Raw genomic sequence first — 19694 nt, forward strand, 5'->3', positions numbered from 1 at the left:
TTCTCCTTCTGCGTACTAAGAATATTGTGTTTGCTCTCTCTTTTAAATGTGTGGTTTCTGATCTGGTGTGCGTTGGAGGTGATGTGTTAGACGGGAGTGCTGACTCTCTGGTGGCCTGGATTGCAAGGACAACTAGCACCCTCTGTCCACTGGCTCTGCTCCTTCCTGGGGGACTAACGGAGGGGCAGGAGGAGAGACCCAGGCCTTCAGCTCTCCCCGCTAAAGACAGGTGATTTACGTTGGGAAGCTCCTAGAAATTCTCCAAAACTAGACAGTCACGAGTTCCTGCTGCCCACCTTTTTCCTCTTGTGGAGGTCACCCTCCTTGGATGAAGTCTGGGAAAGATGCCCATGTACCAGCTTCTCAGCAGCTGTTTCTACGGGTCAGGTGTTGCGTACCATTGATTTCAGCTGAAGCTGATGTGCCAGGGTGTAAACAGTGGCACTCACTTGTCTATAGCCATCGTGGTCTGTCGATGGCAGAGGAGCCCTGTGGGCAGCTCGGACTGTGCCGGTGTCAATGTCTGAGATTCATAATCTGTGCAGAAATCCCAAGTATAAAAAAAAATTGCCCTTATCCAAGATAATGGGCTGGGGGGAGGAAGAGAGAGGTGATGTGATAACCCAGATAAAGCCAGAAGACAGGCAATGCGAAGCCTTTATAAATTAGGGCATGAGAACAAATATAGTACCTCGGCTTAGGAAAAAAAAACCCACTTCATTTTAGAGAACAAGAGCAGCACTGATCGGAATAGTGCAAATTGTGCCAAAGTTGACAAACATGGAAAATTACTCAATCTTTTTATTTGTTCCTGAACCTTGACAGTATTTCAGTTTCTGTGGAGATGCTCTCTGAGGGATGAAACCCTTCTCATCATGGGAGGGTCATCCAAGGCGGGCTTGGGAGGAGAACAGGAGAGGTGACTGGTGGGGTTCCTGAGGCCAAATTCTTCCATGAGCCACAACCAGGCTGTGGCTTGGCCCAAAGCTGGAGAGGACCTGGCAGTCAGGTCTGCGGTCTGTCCCATGACAGAGCCCGTCCTTGGGTGGGTGGAGGTGGGCGAGGGGTGCAGGCAGCTGTTGCCGCAGTTCCAGCCACTGACTCTGAACATCTGGGGAGCTGCCAGGAGTGCATGCGGGCCTCTTGAGTCTGAAGTTGTAGCACTTAACTTCCTAGAACATTGTGCGTGTTTGTGTACCTGCAATAGCCATTTATAAATCATTTATAATCCTGGCATGCTCCTCAGCCTGCAGATGAAAAGGGACTTTCAATCCAAGATGGGGTTTGCCACGATGTTGCAATAATTGTTCTTTTCTGTGCATCATTTCTATAAGGCTCTGTCAATCAAAAAGTTCAATGTCTTCATTATTCTGTAGGTGCATGTCATGCTTCAGGGGAACACTAGCAGGCTCAGTGTTGGGACTTGCCCTGAAACAGCAATAGAGGTAGCTTCACCGAGAATCAACAGAAGCTTATCTGTACTACAGGTCTTTTCTGGAACGTCAAAGTAACATCTTAAGTTCAGAAGCCCTTAATGAACACACCAGACCAAATTCTGCTTCGGAATATGCAAGTGCGGCTCCTATTGAAGTAAATGGGCACTCTGCCTGCATCTGAGATAAGGATCTGTCTTGTAGCAAAGCTTAAAGAAGTATACACTGGGTTTTAATGGACTGTCGCCTACAACAGAATTTATTTTTAAGCTATTTTCATTTATTTCTAGTGTTGCAATAGGTGAACTTCCCTTGTTTTGCTGCTACATCTTCTGCATACTGGTTTAATAAGGTATAGAAATGGAAATAAAGCAATCCAACCAGATAGTTTATTGTGGTTTCTTTAAGGCAATGTTGAGATATTTTACAAGCTTGCAAAATTACATTTATTACACTCCAATCATCTGGCAGACCATAAACACTACTGAATATTTCTGCTGGAGGAATGGCATTTTTTTTTAAAACCTAGATAGGGAATATGAGTTTGTTTGAAGAATGAGTGAATTTACCTAACATCTTTTCATTTTCCTTTAATTTGGCCTGTTTGGCCTTTAAGAGCTGTGCCTCCGACATCTGTTTTTTCTTTGCTGACACCATTCAGGCAAGTAATCAAGAAGTCTGCCATTGCTTTGCGCTGCACTAAAATGTGTGTGTGTGTTTGTGTGTGTTTGGAAATTACAAACCTTTTCCAAGGAGGAAAATGGTGAGATGTAAGAAAGAAATGATGAAACAAGGTAACAAGGTAACAAATAAAATAAATTCCAAAGGTAATAAGTAAAAATAATGGAAGTTAAGAAAAGACACCCCCCCCATAATTTTTATCATAAGGAAATATATATAAAGAAGCAATATTAAACTTAGAGGTGTGATTCCATTTCCTCTCGCAAAACCTAAACACAGGACTTTTTGGGACACCGTACCTGTGCTGAAAGTGTGACATAGTAATCCTAAGGCAGAAAGTGAGTGTGGAGTCCAGCCACCGGTCCTATGATGTTGCATCCTTCCTTTAACGCTTTTACTTCAGAGGATGCTAATCTTTCTCGTACAGCAGAAGATTGGTAATTCTAACCCAGGATCAATGTCCAGGATTCCTGGGCACTGCTGAAATGTACCACTTATTTACTGTGCATGCAATTCATAGGCAACTGTACTATACAATTACAAGCAGTCACATATGCTAAATTGTTGGAGAAACCTAGAGGTGATGCAGCCTTTCATATACTTACATTTGGAGCAGACTGTGACATGAGTAAAAAACAAATGAGATCTTTCCTAAAAGGGAGCTCATAGTGGGAATGTCAGGACTTCTTAAAGTTTTTCTTAAATTCAGAGTTTAAGACTTTAGTATAACTGTGAGCAGGTTTAATGCCACTGTCAGTCTGTGAGCATGTGGGCTGGGTATTTCTTCAAGACTTAGAATAAATTGTGGTTTTGTATATATAGAGTGTGCCAGTTCTATATGGTGTATATGATATATCTATATGATAGGCAAAAAAAAAAAGAAAAAAAGGAAAAAGAGAGAGAAATCTCCACTCAAAAAGATACACACATTTATTATTTTTGAGCTTTATAAAAGCATCATGCCTATTACTTTGACTTGTTGGAAATACTGCTTCTCTCACTAAGGTTATAAATCCTGCTCTGCAGCAAGAAGGCAGTACATGTATAAAACCTCTGGGGTGGACCAAGACAGAGGCATTTTAGTTCTCGTTGTCTGGGTATGTTTGGGGAATACAAGTAGACAATATTCCAGAAAAGGCTGTGCCAATCACGTGTATGAGCCAGTGATGAGAAAGAAGTAGTTCCATCAACAGCAGAATTTATAAAGTCTAATTTATTTTAATTTTTTTATCTTGTACAATGAACAGTCCCATCTCTCAGCTCATACAAGCAAAACTGGAGCTTTTTCTTCACTGGGGCATTTGAAATATCTCCCTTCTTTTGGCTTTTCCACTAATATAATTGTGCTGTATCCTTTCTCTCAGCGAGAGGAAAAGATTCATTCAAGTACCTGTCCTCAGGATGATTGCCCACGTTCATGAAGGCATTTATGAACTTTACATTTTGGAAGCTCAGCTCCTCTTTCAGATAAGATTGAAATTTTCCAGCCACTTTACTGCTCATGAGGAGCTGGATAAACATTGTTTTCTTAATACACCAAAGTATAGGAAAAGAAGAAGTAAAACCAAAACCACAGCCACATAAATTTTTATGAGTTGAAAAAGATGTGAGGGAAAAACTTTTCAAAAATGGCGGAAAAGGGAAAGATGCTTCATATGCTGGGCTTACAACTTAAAATTCTTTAAGGGAAACGAACATATCTGCAGAAGTGCTGAGAAATAGTATCAGTGAATGCCCTAAAATGGTGAATGGTATACATGTTGGAGTCTGTATATCACACTGTTTTCAGGAGTCTGAGCTTGTGCACCTAAATAAAAAGCACCCAAAATCATGTACTATTTTGGTAACTTTGCTGAGCAGTATCCATAATATTTTTTGTGGTGAAAAGGTGGTGTATCAAACACACTGTTATACTGAGAGCACCCCATGCCTATTTTGTGATCAGATGGAAAGAAACTGGTGACCCATGATTGCAGAAGCTATGGGAGATGGTAGGTCTGTATTTTTCACTCCAAGGAAGAGACATTTGTTTGCAAGCTTTTATGGAATTGATATTGACAGACATAAACACACCCAAGTTCTCAGAAATGTAATTGTAGCAAGAGAAAGTCTGTTTCAAAATATTTATAGCATAATTTAAATACATTGAAAAGCAGGTAGGAGGAACACAGTGCAAATAAAGGACCTGAGCAGAAAAGCTTTCCTCATAAAAATATAATAGGGATGATTTAGAAATACGATTACCATTAATAATATTCAGGGAAAGAGAGTTATACAATGACCTAACACACAACCAATGCTTAGAAGGTACCCAGGCTATCTAACAGGTTAGAAAATGTGAGCAAAGAAGGATGTTGCAAGGTGTTAGCATATTCCAGTAAAAGACACAGAAAGGAAGAAAGGAGAAACATTGGGAAAAAATCCCTTGTCATCCAATCTCACTGACTTGTCCCTGGCTCTGATGGATTTTTGAGAGTGATGTGGGGTTTCAGTTACAGGAAGTTCTGTCCCACTGATTCTTCTGTTAATGTTTGAAATACAACCAGTGCAAGTTCTTGCAAGGATCCTGAGTCCTAAGCCAAGTACTGTTACCTGCTTGACAGCTTAATATTCCCAGGGTTGGGACTTCTGCCAGGAGAACATATGAGTGAAGAGGGGATGAGGATATTTGTTATTCATCCGTGCAGAAAGTATTTCCATCAGAACTTAACAAACTGAAAGCAAAATTGAAAGAAAAGGAGGTATTAGGGAGATAGAAAGGATGCATGAACTAGTCAAGAGGATTTTAAGAATGATTATGTTGAGTATAGCAATTTTTTTTTCTCAGTTCTTCATGGTCTGTGATACCTGAAAAGACTGGGAAAAATGCATATTTTTTTGTCTTTGTAAAAAGCACTCCCTAAAGGTGGGATTCAGCCTGGCCTGAGCACTCCTGATCCTAGTTGGATAAATTGCAGCTCTAGGGAGCACCATCCAGGAGCCACCAGAGTTGTTGCCCACCACTTTCTACTGACGTCTACCACTTCCAATCTTCATCAGCTTTCCTTCCAGGTTATCCCTGCCTCTGCTCTGCTCACAGGAATCTCACCTAGGGAGACCCTGGAAGTTTCAGCAACTATATAAAATAGCCACACGGGGAGGCAGGGGTGATGCTTGAATATAGTGTCAAGGAATTATCAAAGAAGGATGTTTTTGGCTCCAATAATATATACCAGCCCTAGTTTCCTCAGTTTGGAGGTTAAAAGCAGCAGGGCAAAATACAAGTGTTCACCCAGGCTTTTTTAATAGATCTGGAGTGGGGAGCGAGGCTGTTTTCCTATCATCTACTGTGTTTTTTCCTGCTGTCTGATTCTGGTTAATTGGGTAACTCGTGTTTCTTTGAAAGCACTTTGATTCGCCATATGAACACTGGAAGTATAATAAAATCAGGCTGTTTAAGAGTGTGTCTGGAAATGGTGATAAGCAGTCCGTTCTCTGCTCTGCGGTTCATTACATCTATGGATCATGGTGAGTTCCCAACCACTGCTGGAGGCCAGCTGAATACAGAGGTGTTATGTAGGTGTTGATTATTCATTTTTTGTCTTCGGACATTTGCAAAGTTCATTAAGCTAAAGGCATTCTGCAATGTGCAATCAGTAAGTAGAGAAATACAGTCACATGCCAGAAAGGACTGGTCTTTCTCCTTGCCTCAGCTTCAGGTGCCTTCCCAGTACAGGCAGCCTGAAGTGGGAAAGCAAAGAGGGTGAATCAGAAGAGTTTTGCTGTGCTCAGGACATCAAGCAAAGCAGCACTTGCTGATAAATTTGAACCAAAAATGAGAGATGGAAACCAGTGCCTGGAAGTTCACTTGTGCTGAATTTAACCCTGTGTAAGTGGTGGGAGGAGGGAGGGAGTGATGCAGGTAAAGGGCGATGAGGTGGTTTTGGATCACGGCTGCGTTTGGACAGCGTGATGTGTACTAGGGTCTGTCCCCAGTACTAAACAGCTTAGGGATGCTGTGCCAGCGAAACCAGAAATAATAGCTGTTAGTGGAGCTAAAAGTGTCAAAAAGATATGGATAAGGCATTTTGACGGTGTATGCCTCTTTAACTCTGCTTCCAGTTTTTCCAGTCCTAGGTTTAACCCTTTGGACATCAGACCATGGTTGAACACAGGCGTTACTCTTTACCTTACTATTATCAGATAAAATATCATGTGAATTTATTTGGGGGGTGGGTGGGGAGGAAAGGACAAACAGCAAGGCATTATACAAGGAATAGCATTCAAGTGGCTGGCCTGTGGCCAAGGTCCATCAACCCCCAGAGCTGTGGGGCTGGCAAGGGCTGGGCCATATGCTTTTCACCAGGCTGCAAGGACCAGCGTTGGGGAGCGGGGAGAAGAGTCTCTCCGGGCAGAATAGGTGTAATGCCTTTTTGGCGAGCGTGTAAAAGTAGGGTAAGCCTATGAGGATTCACACTGGTAACATGTAGCCAAATCACAGGGAAAGTTGTTGGGTGCTGCATGTCTAACACTGTCAGGGCCCTTTAAAAATCCCAGCCTTCATGTCTAAATTAACAAACAATTCATTCACATTTTGCTATTTAGAGGAAAAGTGCAGAGTGGACTTGGTTATTTGATACTAATTATTTAGCAGGTATAAAAGCGTATTCAAGTCCCTAATCTCCTTTCTGAGCAGGCAGGCATGCTCATGTTCAAATAGTTGCATAACTTGCCCATCTCCAGCTAACAAACCCTTCTAACTTTGTTTTCAGATCTAATGCAACCCCACCCCTGGACAAGCTGTGTGCATAGCTGGCCCGTAGTCGATCTTGCTGTTAACTTCATCCTCTTTTCCCTGCTCTTCCTGCAGTTTGTTGCCTGCCTTCCATATATGTTTAAAATACCAGCTGTTGAGGAAAGGGCTGTTCTAGCGTTTGTACAGTGCCTGGCACTTCAGGTGGCTGGGCTGGTGTTCAGGGCTTTTGGGAAAATGAATGAAAAAATTCAGGACTAAGTTTTGTACTGACTTGAGATGTAAGAGAATTTCACTGCTAGATCTCTCTCTGCCTCTTTGTCTTCCTCCATACACCTCTCTATATACATCTATATCTGTATATGTCTATATACACCTATTTGAGTTTGTTTGTGTATATGTCTGAATAGCCAGTATGTGGTACCAGGAGGACATAGCAGAGATCCTGGATGCTCTCAGATGAACACAGCTTGCTGTTGATATGAATTGTGAAAGATTTCTCATTGACAGGTCTTTTCCTTGACTCTTCACATCTTCCATTTGATGAAAAATGACCAAAGTCAGTGGGATCACAGAGGATTCAAATCAAAATAAAACCTGGGCTGAGCCTGATACTGGGAATTTTTGCTGAATTAGGCATAAATTAGATATTATCTCCCAGCCAGTTATGGTGATACTGAAAGCAGATGCTTCAAACTGTTTGCAGTGTGGGGGAGCGTCTAATCTTCTTTCCTATTATTTAAAAACCAACCCAGGGACAGGGTTGTGGTTTCAAGTTGTAGATGGAACAGGCACTGTATTTATCTGGGTACTGAGGAGGTCAAGGAAATAAAGCAATCTTCTTTCAGCTCCCTGCGTTATTACCACAAACAATAGCCTGCTGGCACAAACCAAGTTTTAATTGATTGTTGTTATTGATTTTACAGGAAGCAAAGCAGAAGAAATACAGCTTGATTTTTGTAAGCCAGAGTGACCTGAAAAATACAAAGGGGAAAAACAGATTATAAAGCCCTCTCATATTTTGCCCAGTTCCGTGAGTTTGCAGCTGAGCACTCCATAAAAGCCCTGTCCATTAATTCTCTATTTATGTATTTTGACCATATTGATTTTCTCTTTATATAATCTCCATCTGAAAGTTTTATTCAGATTGTCCGTTTTGTGCTGTCACTGTGCAGATCAGTCTCATTCATTATGGCCAGTAATTTAAATGCATCTCTTCCTCCTCTCCCTTTCCACCTGCCTCAAACCCACATGGGGAAGAAAAAGCTGCACATAAAAGTTTTAGGCCAGTTGGTACCATGACTCGCTCCTTTCTGCTGATCATCGCTTTCTGGAGCATTTTCTGTTCAGGCTGAACCCTGGGTTTGGGATTTTTTTCTGCTCACGAAGCTCTACCAGTCCCTGGCTGGGAGCAGAGATCTTGGGCTATGAATAATCATGGGCACCCCGAATAATCAAAGAAACTCAGTTAATTAACCCAGGTGGTCTGGCTGGTGTTCAGCAGGGGGACCTTAGCTGTAGTTAGCCTTTCTCCTGGTCAGGAAGGGAGGAGATGGTGAACTTCATGGGATGCTGCTTGGATTTGCTCTTTTCCCAAGCTCCCCTTGGGCATGGATTAGGAGGTAAAGTGGGTTAAGAGAGAGGCTTTTATTGGTGGCAAATAACAAAGTTTTTGCAGATGCTGAGTTGAAAGAAGAATTTTCTCACCATTCAGTCTTACATGTTAATTTTATGGATTTGGGCGTAGGTATGTGACAAGAGGAAGATGTTGATGGAATAGCAGTGCTTGGCACTTTTACCAGAGGAGCTAGTGATTCCTTGAATTTTAGGTAGACTCTAAATGTATATATGGAATTAATTAAGTCACATAGATAAAGTAATTCTATAAAGCTTTAAAATGATTAAGAACACTGAAAACATTGTCATGGATTTTACTATGATCATTAGTAACCTAATTAATATTATTATTAATAGTATTAATCGTATTATCAGCTTACCCGCTATCTGTCCTCAGGGACTGTGTAAAGTGCCTTCCAAATGCAGAACACAAAGATGGTTATAGCCACAAAGATCTGAACATAAGAGTCGCTCTCTTTCCTTTCTCCCTTCTTAGATGTAATTCTTATTTTATTGTGACTTGGAATATTTATACAACAGTAGTAAAAAACCTAGAGTGTTATTTAAATTTGCATTCTGGTGTTTATTCCTTTACTTACATTTGCAAGATTTTCTTCTTGGCAGCAATGGCTAAAAGCTTCCTCTCTTATGAAAATAATAATTGAAATAGTATGACTCTAGGAGCTGGGCTTCGAAGGAAAACATTAAGTTTTTACAGACCCTGTATTAAACTAAATGTTTAGTTATTTACAAATGGTTGGTTTTAAGGCAATGAAGAATAATAAATTATTATCCATATCCCCAAATGAAATCTCCTGTGGCACTGCTTTACTCAGACAGAGCCCTGGTATTTCTGTCCATAGCAGCTTGGCAACAACAGTGTTCCCAGAATGATATAAAAGAAAAAAAAAAAAGATTTATTTTTGCTTTTGTAGCACCCACCCAACTTTCCCACCAAGTGATCTGTTGTTAATGTGCAGGAAATCCCAATGAATGCACATCATTTGGTGAAAGAATGACAGCAGACACCACAGCTATCCTTAGCAAGCATCCACCTGCTCCCGTGGTGTCTTTTTAAAGCAAGTTCAGCTTACCTCTTCTCCTCTTAGTTTTCCTTTGCTTAATTGCAGGTGATGATTCCAAAGAAGCCTTCACCTGTTTGAGTGCGCTTTCATCTTTCTAGACAAAGCAGGCTTGGGCTTGGTGCTTGATCTGTGGCATAGTTAGGGCCTTTGGTATTAAAGGCGTTGGGATCACCCTGAGGCTTTTAAGGTTTTAGGGTTAAATTGATGAGCGTGTATAAAATGTAAGCTTTGTTGTTTGGCAGAGTTTTTCAGCATTTGTTATTCTTTTTTGCGTTAAGAAACTGTGGGGCTATACTGCATTCCTCAACTGCCTCTTGCCTATTAAACAGTGCTGTCAAACGGAGACCTCTTCGACTCGCATAAAACTTGTGATTCATTATATTGCCTTTAACCCTCAACAGCTACGTAACTTAGCTGAGCTGTCCAGGTACGCCTCCATGCCAGATCAGGATTTCTGTTTCTCTATCTGTTTCATTTGTGCTGTGCCTACTGGATAATACGCGTCCGGTACACTGTAGAGCTGGGAGATACATCAGCTTCTGACCGCAAAGCCTGCACTTTGACTCCTACTCTGTCTTCTCAGTTATGGCTACCAGCATTTAGGAATTCAGAGCTGTTCCATGAAAAATCCATATCAAAAGCCAAACAGTTCCCAAATACCCTTTTTTGTCTTTCTTCTCCTCTTTTTTTAAAGTAGGGAATAAATTGACCAAAGGCCCAGTGGAAGGCAATGCCCTGGCCTTGACTATTGGTGAAGAGCTTTAAGAAGTGCTGCCCATCAGTGCTAAAAATGAAAGCTGTTGCTTCTAGAAAAATGACATGCCTGGGTTTCTGGCTGAGATCCCAACACCTCGGCTGCATCTGCTGTGAAACAGTTCCTCCCACCCCAGCAAGCCCTGGTTGGCAGGGCTGGCCCTGTTGAAGAAATTTCTGTCCTCTGGGAGAGGGAACAAGTAGTGGCTTTAGTGAAAATGATTTCAGCACAATTTGCAAAGTTGTAACTGAGATTAAAAGCTGGGTAAAGTAGTTTTTTCTCACTTTTTTTTTCTCCTTCCTCACCCATTTGTGTATGTTGCATGGGGGATTTTACCTATTTTCTTAGATGAGATTTGAGATAAAGTTTCCTCTGGCAATTCCCAAAGGTTCTGGATGCCTTGCATAGTATAATGTGGGTGACATGCCCATCCCAAACTTTCTCCCATACCTTCACATGCAATTCCTTCACATCAAAGCCCAGGAAAGCTTCTGTGAAACATGGTTGGACAGGCAAGTTACTGCAGCTTAGTGTGTTCCTGTTCTTCATCCACAGCAAATGTGAAGTAAACTGAGAGAATAAGCTACCATGTGTGTTTGCTTTCATGGTGGTAGCTGAAAAGAATGTGTTATTTAATACTACTAATGCAACATTTTTATGGTTAAAAACATACACTTACACAAATATGTGTATATATATACGTATGTAACGTACATATAACTTATAGTTATCATGTCTCAGCTGATTGGTGGTAACTTGTAAAACTTCAGAAACCCGGTTGCAACTTTCTGTTCATTCCAGCAGTAAGGGCAGGACTGTGAATGGTGTCCACATATACGCTTAAAAGGGAGAACATATCTTTCAACAGGGAATAAAATGGAAATCAGTGAAGATCTAAGTGCAAAAAAGGACAATGTGTTAGCTCCTTTGGTGATGATGCTAGAGGCATTGCCTGGCTCTGCCATTTGGCCCTTGTGTCTTATAGGCAGCGTGCAGCCATCAGTTTGGGGGCAGATGCAACACTTCAGGAGGAAGGCAGAAGTCCCTCTTCTCTGAGCAGACCCAGACATTCTGGCCACCAGGTTGTTCCTTGGTCACACAGGTTGCTTCTAGAGACGGTCACTAGGGTAGAGCTCCTCTCTGTGCTAACTTCAGAACTGTTTCTTTCTAACTATGTAAACTTAAGACCCAGATAGTAAGGCCAGACTTGGAATTACTTTGCTTTTTATATTAGATATTGGCACGTATTCATATCATGCTGTTGTCTTCTGAAACAGTCTTCTCCTTCTAAAGGCTATAAGTTTATAGACCTTGATTAATCTCTTAACTTTTGTTTTGCCAAGTGAAACTCTTTGGGCTTCCTAACTGTTCCCTTTAAATATTATTATAGGCCTGCTCTGAACCTTCTCCAGTTGTGTGGACTGTAGAAGTGGATTCAGGATTTCTGCAGTGGTCTTTCTCAGTGCCCCCTTACTTACAGCATGAAAAAGGAAGGTCAAGACTGTCTAAATTGTTTTTCAGAGTTAATATTTCTGGGATATAGTCCTTTATCCTTCATAGACACATAGGCAATTAGATGGAAGTGCCAATACGTGAATTTGACTGACCAACTAGCACCCAGAAGTGCATAGCTGACGGCAGGTCTGTAGGCTTCATTGACTGCATTGATCAGATCTCCACTGAATAAGCTGAGACACAAAGTTTACAAGTAGGCACCAACATACAGGTACCTGAATTTGGAGCCGAGTCTCTCTCTGGATGGTATGTAAAGGTATGTTGGCAAAACTGTTGAATAAACGTATAAATATATATAAAATTAGTAAATTCTTTATGACATGAAAAGTGTACTTTTAAATAATTATAAACTGTTCCTAGTTAAGACTACTGGCTGCAAATCTGTGCCATGCCTACGAACAACCCAAAAAGTTCCATGTTTTCCTGACCTTCCTTGACGAAATACTCTGGAGTCAAGTTCTCCTCGCCCAAACTTATACCCTTCAACTGACTTCAAAGGAGATGAGTGAGTCACTCAGCAGGGCAGAATACAGGCTTGTTATTCCTGTAACACATTCTATATGTCATTAATACCCTTTTTCTTATCTAACTCTTCTAATAGTCAACTAAATTTTAAGTGTTTTATACAGTTGGTTCTTTTTTTTTTTTTTCATTTAAAACTTGGGAAGGGTATTTTTCCCTTCCCTTCTGTTTATATTTACATTTTCAGATAGTACATATACAGCCTAATCATATCACTTTGAAAGTGATATAGAAAGTTGTGCTCTCTTACTCAATCAGATTTAATCAGTTTGGATGGATTCCAAGTACTAAGCATTAATCTCACTTAAACCAAACTCCTGATAGTTCATCTAGCTTGAGTATTCATGTCAAAGACATAAAACAATCTCCTTTAATGCCCACAGTACTTTTTAAATTGAGCTTTCACCATCTGTTAATAAAACCTGCTTTGTACTGCTGGTTGTGTTCTGTGGAATGTGTCAGGGGTGAGTTTCTCTTTCCCTCCAATTCTTAAAGGCCTTCTTTTTTTCAAAAGTATATGAAAATTATGCAATATAGTAACAAGGAATTAGTCACACCTTGGCAGAATCTCCATTACCTTGGCTCACATCAAAGGGAAGGAGAGAAGTGTGGTCCTTACAAGCTTATAGCATTCCTTTGCCTTGGAGTCCCACTCTGCGATGACAACTAAATTGGACACTGATGCTTACTTATTTTTCAACATGTGGGTGTAAAGCACATTGACCTTGCAGTTGACTCTTTTAGAGCACCTTTCATCATGTGCCCAAGCCCACAGCGTGATACAGAGCTCTCTGTTGACTTTCAGGAGTCGTTGGGGAGGCTCATTTGGAGGCAGAGCTGCAGAGCTGAAGTCCCCCTTCGATGCCCCCTGTATTTCAGCATCTTACGTTATTAATCCCAGGAATGGTACCGTGGTGCTTCCCTGTCAAACTGTTACGGAGATCATGCTCAAAATAAAGGGTGCCTTCAAATGATGTTTTGCATGATTCAGGCGTTTAAGGTCATCATTTACAACAAAAGAGGAGTGAACTACAAATTAGAAAGGGCAAGAGTAAGAATCCCTATTTCTCTGGGGCATGCTTTTCAGAGCACACTGCTGGCTTTACCGGCTGCTGCTGCTGCTGTCAGGAGCAAGCTAGGTGTATTTGATTCCAGCTTTGCCTGGGAAAGCAGGTGAGGTGTGTGTATTAGATGGTTTTAAAAGTCATGGCTAGGCTTGTTTTCTGTGATTCTGCATAAAAGTAAATGAAAAAGAAAAGTGTTTTTGTTGATTTGAGAAAAAAAGATATGCATTTGAAGGATGGATCAAGTTTCATTCTTGATGAGCAAGAGACTTGATTGTCAACATACTTGAGCTATGACACTGGGTCTAAGCAATGAATAGACATCCAGGTACACATTTATTCTCCACAAGAAAGAGGCTCTGAGCACTGGGATATTTTGGAAAAGTTTTGCAGCTAGGGAAATAGTTGCTTGACCTTCTGAGTACTCCAAGCCAAAGAGTATTTCAGAGTAGTCTCAGAGGTTTTGATGGTTACAGGACAAGTACAGCAGAAGTGTAAACTGTCAAGAGACTGCCACACTCAGCTCTTCCCTGGTGTCAAGCCTTCCTTTCCCAGAAACCTGCTTCCCTGGGCCGTGGAGAAGTGGCCCCATAGCATCTGACCTTGATACGAATGCCAGTCTGAAGGTATTAGTCGTTCACCAAGGTATGAGTAGTAGACGCTGTCCCTTTGTTAGTGCAGTACTTAATTTATTGCCTTCTTTAAGGTTAAGGTTGCAAAACCTTCAAGAAAGCAGTATGGCCTGCAGCCCTGCAGGTTGTGCAAATCTCCGCTGTCTCCACTTTCACACTGGGACATCCATCCCTGAGACTTTCTTTCACGGCAGACTAATTTATACTTGAAGAGTGGGTAGAGCCACGTGCACTCTCTCTTCTACCTCTCATCTCTCAAGTCTCTTTCCGTTCTCTCAGGACCAGGAGGAAGACCCTGATGGGAAAGCCGATGGTCTTGTGGAGATGACTTGTCTTCAGGCTTGCTCTTGAGACAAGGCACGTGCTTAGTTGGGTTAAAAAAGCTGTCATCTAGCTCAGCTCCAGTCTTCCTTCACATCTTCTGGTATGCAGGAAGTTAAAAGATGGGCCAATTCTGCTCTCTTTATGCTGGCTAATACACCAAAGGCTGGGAAGCTGTTTTAAAGTAAGTGTGGCAGAATTCAACTGAGATGATGGTTATGATGGCGATGGTGATTTTATGAGTTTCAAAATGTAACTTAAACATGGATTTCACTTAGCAGATGTGTTAAATAACAAAATACACCCTGGAATTAAATTTATATTTGATTGCACAATAGCTAATTTCTTCAGCTACTTTTTCAGCTTCCTCTTAACGCTTATGTTTTTGCTTGTAAGTTTTTTGTTTGGATATAATGAGGCTTTGTGTCTCCTGATTCCTTATCTTATGTGGGTGGTAGAAAAATTGCTCTACTGCTCCAATATTTGTGGTTGTGTGGGGCAGGTGTTTTCACGCAGAGCTGTGCAAAATGTCTGTAGTAAATAAAAAAAGAAGGGGAAGCCTCTTTCCCTGAGATTTCTTTATACACCTGGAACCTCTGCTGCAAACCCCAGGGACCCAGCAGAAGAGCTAGTTTCAGGGACGGAGAGGCCCTTTGCCAATCTTTGCAGCTTCCAGCGACCTGGAGCTGGTTTGGTTTTTTGTTGTGCACCGCAGGCCAGCACGTCCCGGAATTCCAGCTGCCTCCTGCATCACCTGGGGGTCCCACTCCTTCTCTCTCCTTTTGGGCTCCAGGCATCATTTTCTTCCACCCCTCCCAAGACTCCTGCATGGAACAGGTCAAGACTAGCTCTCTGGGACGTGTGTTCAAACGTGAGGTGCAGCGTAAGTCTATGTGACCTGATATACTCTCCAGAAGCGGCAGTCGTGTGACTCCTTGCATAACGAGCATGCTGAGCTCTTCTTCCAGGCACAGAGGTGTATCCTGGACATTTGTCAGCTGGAAAAAAGAAATTTTGTCTAGATACTCCATTGGGTATTGCTGACAGCTAGCTGGGGAAAAGACCAGGTATTACACCTTCAAATTCAATAATGTTTAGGGTTTGATGTTGCCACCTAAGGACACTAGGAATTTAAGTCAAATTTATTGTAGTAAATTTCTCAGGAAAGATTTAATCCACTTGCTGTTAATGTTAAGCTCCAGGACTCAGGCATTTGAATGTTCATGCCAAAGATCTTTCAGGGTTTGAAATTCACCCTTAACGGACTTACAGTTGTCTCTGGAGCTTCATGCTAACACCTTCTGGGACTGCTATGACATCCCATATCCCACCCAGAATACCTGCTGCTGTGCCATCTGTACACATTACAGCAAGGATTTCTGGACACCTGAAATCATGGATCCCGTAGCTTTGCTCTAAGACACATGTCTTTGGCGAGCTTAATGTGGATCTCTGCCTTGAGTCAGAGGCCCACGCACAGCTAGCCTGTCTTTCTTGGCCAAATGTAGTGAAGAGAAGGCAATGCAACTCTGAAAATCCCGCTTGGTCCAGGGGCAGTTGATTAATTCCTGTAACAGCACAGCCTCTTTCTCAACCACCTGTGTCCACTGGCACTGCATCCAGCAGGTAGATCTGGCAACATTTCTTCTGTCCTAGCATGCAAGCCACATGCCTAGGTGGGACTAGGAGGTTTTCTTCAAATCATATGACAAGTTTTATATCAGGTTGTGTGATGGGGCAGCAGACCCAGCGGTTGATACAGCACGGAGCCCTCCAGGCAACTCTGCCCTGCTCTCCATGGGAGCAGGACATTGCTGCCACTTTGCTCCCCATACCTTTGGGTAGTGGACCACAAACCAGGACATCTGGTGTGCAAGGTGAAAGAGCAGGAGGAAAGACTATAGCATAGGGCAGTACAAAATCCAGGCCTAGCTGTGGCGGAGCAGAAGGCAGGAGCCCACCTGGTGCACTGGATGCTCGGTGCCTGAGATTTGACAAGTCTAAGAGCACCTCCCGTGATACTAGGTCTTGGATCTGGAGTAAGGTGGCAATTTGTGTTAAGACCTTCCTGGATAGACTCATATATGCACTAAGGCATGCAACATTTGCTAAAACTACTTAAATCCTTGCTTTTATGGATGTATATATGAACCGTAATATAATTTTTTCAATTATAGTCTTGATGTGTACAGAATTTATTTATTTGAATGATGATACTTTTAAACCAGGCAGCTGATATTTCTTATAAAACAAGGCAGGGGTAGGACTGTGCAGCAGTAAACTGTAGTGTTACACTTGGATGGTACAACATCAAGCTGACAGAGAGGTGAGATTTTTGCTTCTGGACTTCGGAAGGTCAAAATCAGTGCGGGAACTTTTCCCAGTGGTGGCAGCTGCAAATGTCAGGGAGAATTGCATTTCCAGCAGCTTCCCAGGACAGATTTTCAGTCAGAACCATTTATTTCTTGTGTACTGTTGGAAAAGCATAATAAAAGAAACCTGGGTATCAGTTTAAGGTGATTTTTGGGATGAAGACAGAGGCATATAAGCAAGGGACTGCAAGGGAAATTTTAATTTCAGTTATATTTGGTGTGTGAATAAAAAGAACACCCAAAGCAGGCACTGATCAAATACATACTTATTTAAAAGTAGGAGACTGGAAATTTGAAATGTCTGTGTGGCATTTGTGATGATGGCATGGTCCTAAATACAACTATTAATAACAGAAATATTTGTTTATGACAATGTCAAATTTAATTTGCTGTAAACCATATAACCCAGGTATATAATAACATGGCACATATATTCCTTAGCACATGACACAAAAGCTTGTATCCATTTGATACACTGCTTAAACAGGTGATGTGCTGTATTTATTATGTATCTTTGAGATGTTCATGGACAGTCTATCCCAGCCACTTGACCGGAGACTTCTGAATTGTTTCATATACTTTTAATAAAAAAACAGGGGTCATATCCACCAAACATAGATGATAACTTGAAATCTCAAAAGAGACCCAACAGAGTTACAAGCAAGAGCTGTAGCGAGATGTTTCAGTATCAGCAAGTCTCCACTCCCGTGATCTGTCTGGGTACCCCTGCTCCCCATCATGGCCCATCCCACCCAACAGAGATCTTCAACATTAGCAACTAGATAGTAGCTGGTGACACGATACACAGTAGAAGGCTTGAGGTAGCACAAAGGATGTTTTTTTTCCCCATATTTTGTTTTAGAGACACCTTAACTGGTATTTTCTCTGCTGACCTCTCAGAGAACCTCAGGAGTGCAGATGTGTGCTTATCTGAGCAATAACACAGCCAGCTGCCTTCAAAGGGAAGGGTGGGTAAGGGCCTATTTCAGCAAGAAGGAAGGGGTGGAGAAAAAGCACATTCACAAATATGGCCTATTTTTTAATGACTAGAACTCATTGTTTCCTGTTAAAAAGGACAAAAGAGGGGGATGTGACTCTCTTGGTATTTTACTGGGGAATTAAAATGTTGACAGAAGTAGGTGGCAATAGACAGCACTGGTAATACAATACCCTCCTCTTTCACTAGTAGTTTCCCTCTTGAATGTTTTTTTACTTATAGTGGAGCAATTTGGACAAGCTGAATTGCCACAAATTTTCTTCAGGGCACGACAGACCAGTGGAAGGAGTTGGTGGCTTGTGTTTGTTAAGCCCTCAGGTTCCTTTGGAGTAGGAGCTTTCCAAGCCCCCTATAGAAGACCCAGCAGGTGAGTTTGTGATAGCTCGTCCAAATACTTGACAAATCACACGGGTCCTTCTTCAGCTTCCAGAAGAGATCCCTCACAGGCTGGTGAAGCGCTGTGTCCCAGGGAGGGTAGTAATCTCCTTCGGAAGCCCATCAACTACAACATTCACACAGGTACTAAAACCTTTCCTGATAATTTAACAGCGCATTGATTCATACAAATCTAGATGCTGCCTGGAGGTTAAAACCTACATAATAACTATTAAAGAATAGACCAGTTCTAAAGTTCCAGAGAGTCATTTTGCAAACTTAGACTCACACAAACTTCATTAATGTAACAGAGCATTATCTTCAGTGAAACAAAATGTTCTATTTTATGTCAAGTGCCATTATCTCACTAACATCACATTTCAGTATCCCTTAGTTCATTCATATATACTTCAAGCTTTGTACTTAAAAGATTCTACAGCCCGTCTCAGGGTCTGGTCCAAGACTGCTCTGAAAATGTGATTATAGGATCAGCTTAAGAACCCAGAGTAGTACTGAATGGTGCATTTTGATTTAAATGTCATCATGGAGATTTTGTATTAAATAAAAGATCTCTGGAGCTTCTGAGGTATGTTTTCTGTTTGGTATGTAGGTGACATTTTGGTATCACAAAAAAGAATTATTCCTAGGAAACAAAAGGAATCAGAAAATACTGGCAAATAACATGCTGCAAACATGACAGAGATTTGTCTAAGGCAACCCCTTCCCCCCCCCGCTGTTAGATGAACTCTTATTAACTTTGAATATTTCTTTAGATTTCTTGCTACAGATAGGTTATATATGGTGACAGTGGTGTTTTGGTAACTTTTCACTATGCCTGCTTAAGCCTCCCATTCTTTGTAGCTATGTGATCTGTATGAAATCCACATAGGCTTGATCTTCCCGGCTGGATTGTGCCACTATTTTTTCCCCATGTACGCAGTGAGTTTGAAAAGCTGTTGGTCTGAACAGGCACCCCTAAACCCCACTTTTCACTTTTCTAACTCTGATATCACTGTCCACACAAGGTCAGAGGCAGCAGTGAAGCAGACCTCTTGGCTTTAATTGTCTTTTCCTACATTGTAAAATACGGATAGGACAGACTGTCCACCTGGGGATGCTGGGAGCATTAAACACCAGCTGGGAGCATGCCCCAACATGCTACAGCTTGTACAAAGGTTGCTAAGTGACTTAAATCCATTGCACAGAATAGAACCATATAGCCTCAAAACAGCAGAACCTGACTTAGTTTCTAGTAACTCATTAAAATGACTCTACAATTCTTTTGATGTTCTGTACTAGTCTGGTCACATTCCTTTCTGTTTTATAGCACGGTAATAACAACATTCTTGTAAACAGTCATATAAACTCTAACCTTCATATTGGTCTCTTCAGATCATCTGAAAACATTTTCACATTAGGATTTGGCTTTCTTACCCCCATAAAGCATATCCCACCCTAATAACCCACGCCATCAAAGGAGCAGGGGGAGAAAATAGGGATGCAAAAGTTGATTACTGCTGGGTCACTTGCTTAGGGCGGCCATACCATCCTGCAAAGGCAGAAATTTTTTGCAGTCGTTACCTTTATAAATTTG

This window comes from Haliaeetus albicilla, chromosome 2 (assembly GCF_947461875.1).
Source record: "Haliaeetus albicilla chromosome 2, bHalAlb1.1, whole genome shotgun sequence".
Classification (NCBI taxonomy): domain Eukaryota; kingdom Metazoa; phylum Chordata; class Aves; order Accipitriformes; family Accipitridae; genus Haliaeetus; species Haliaeetus albicilla.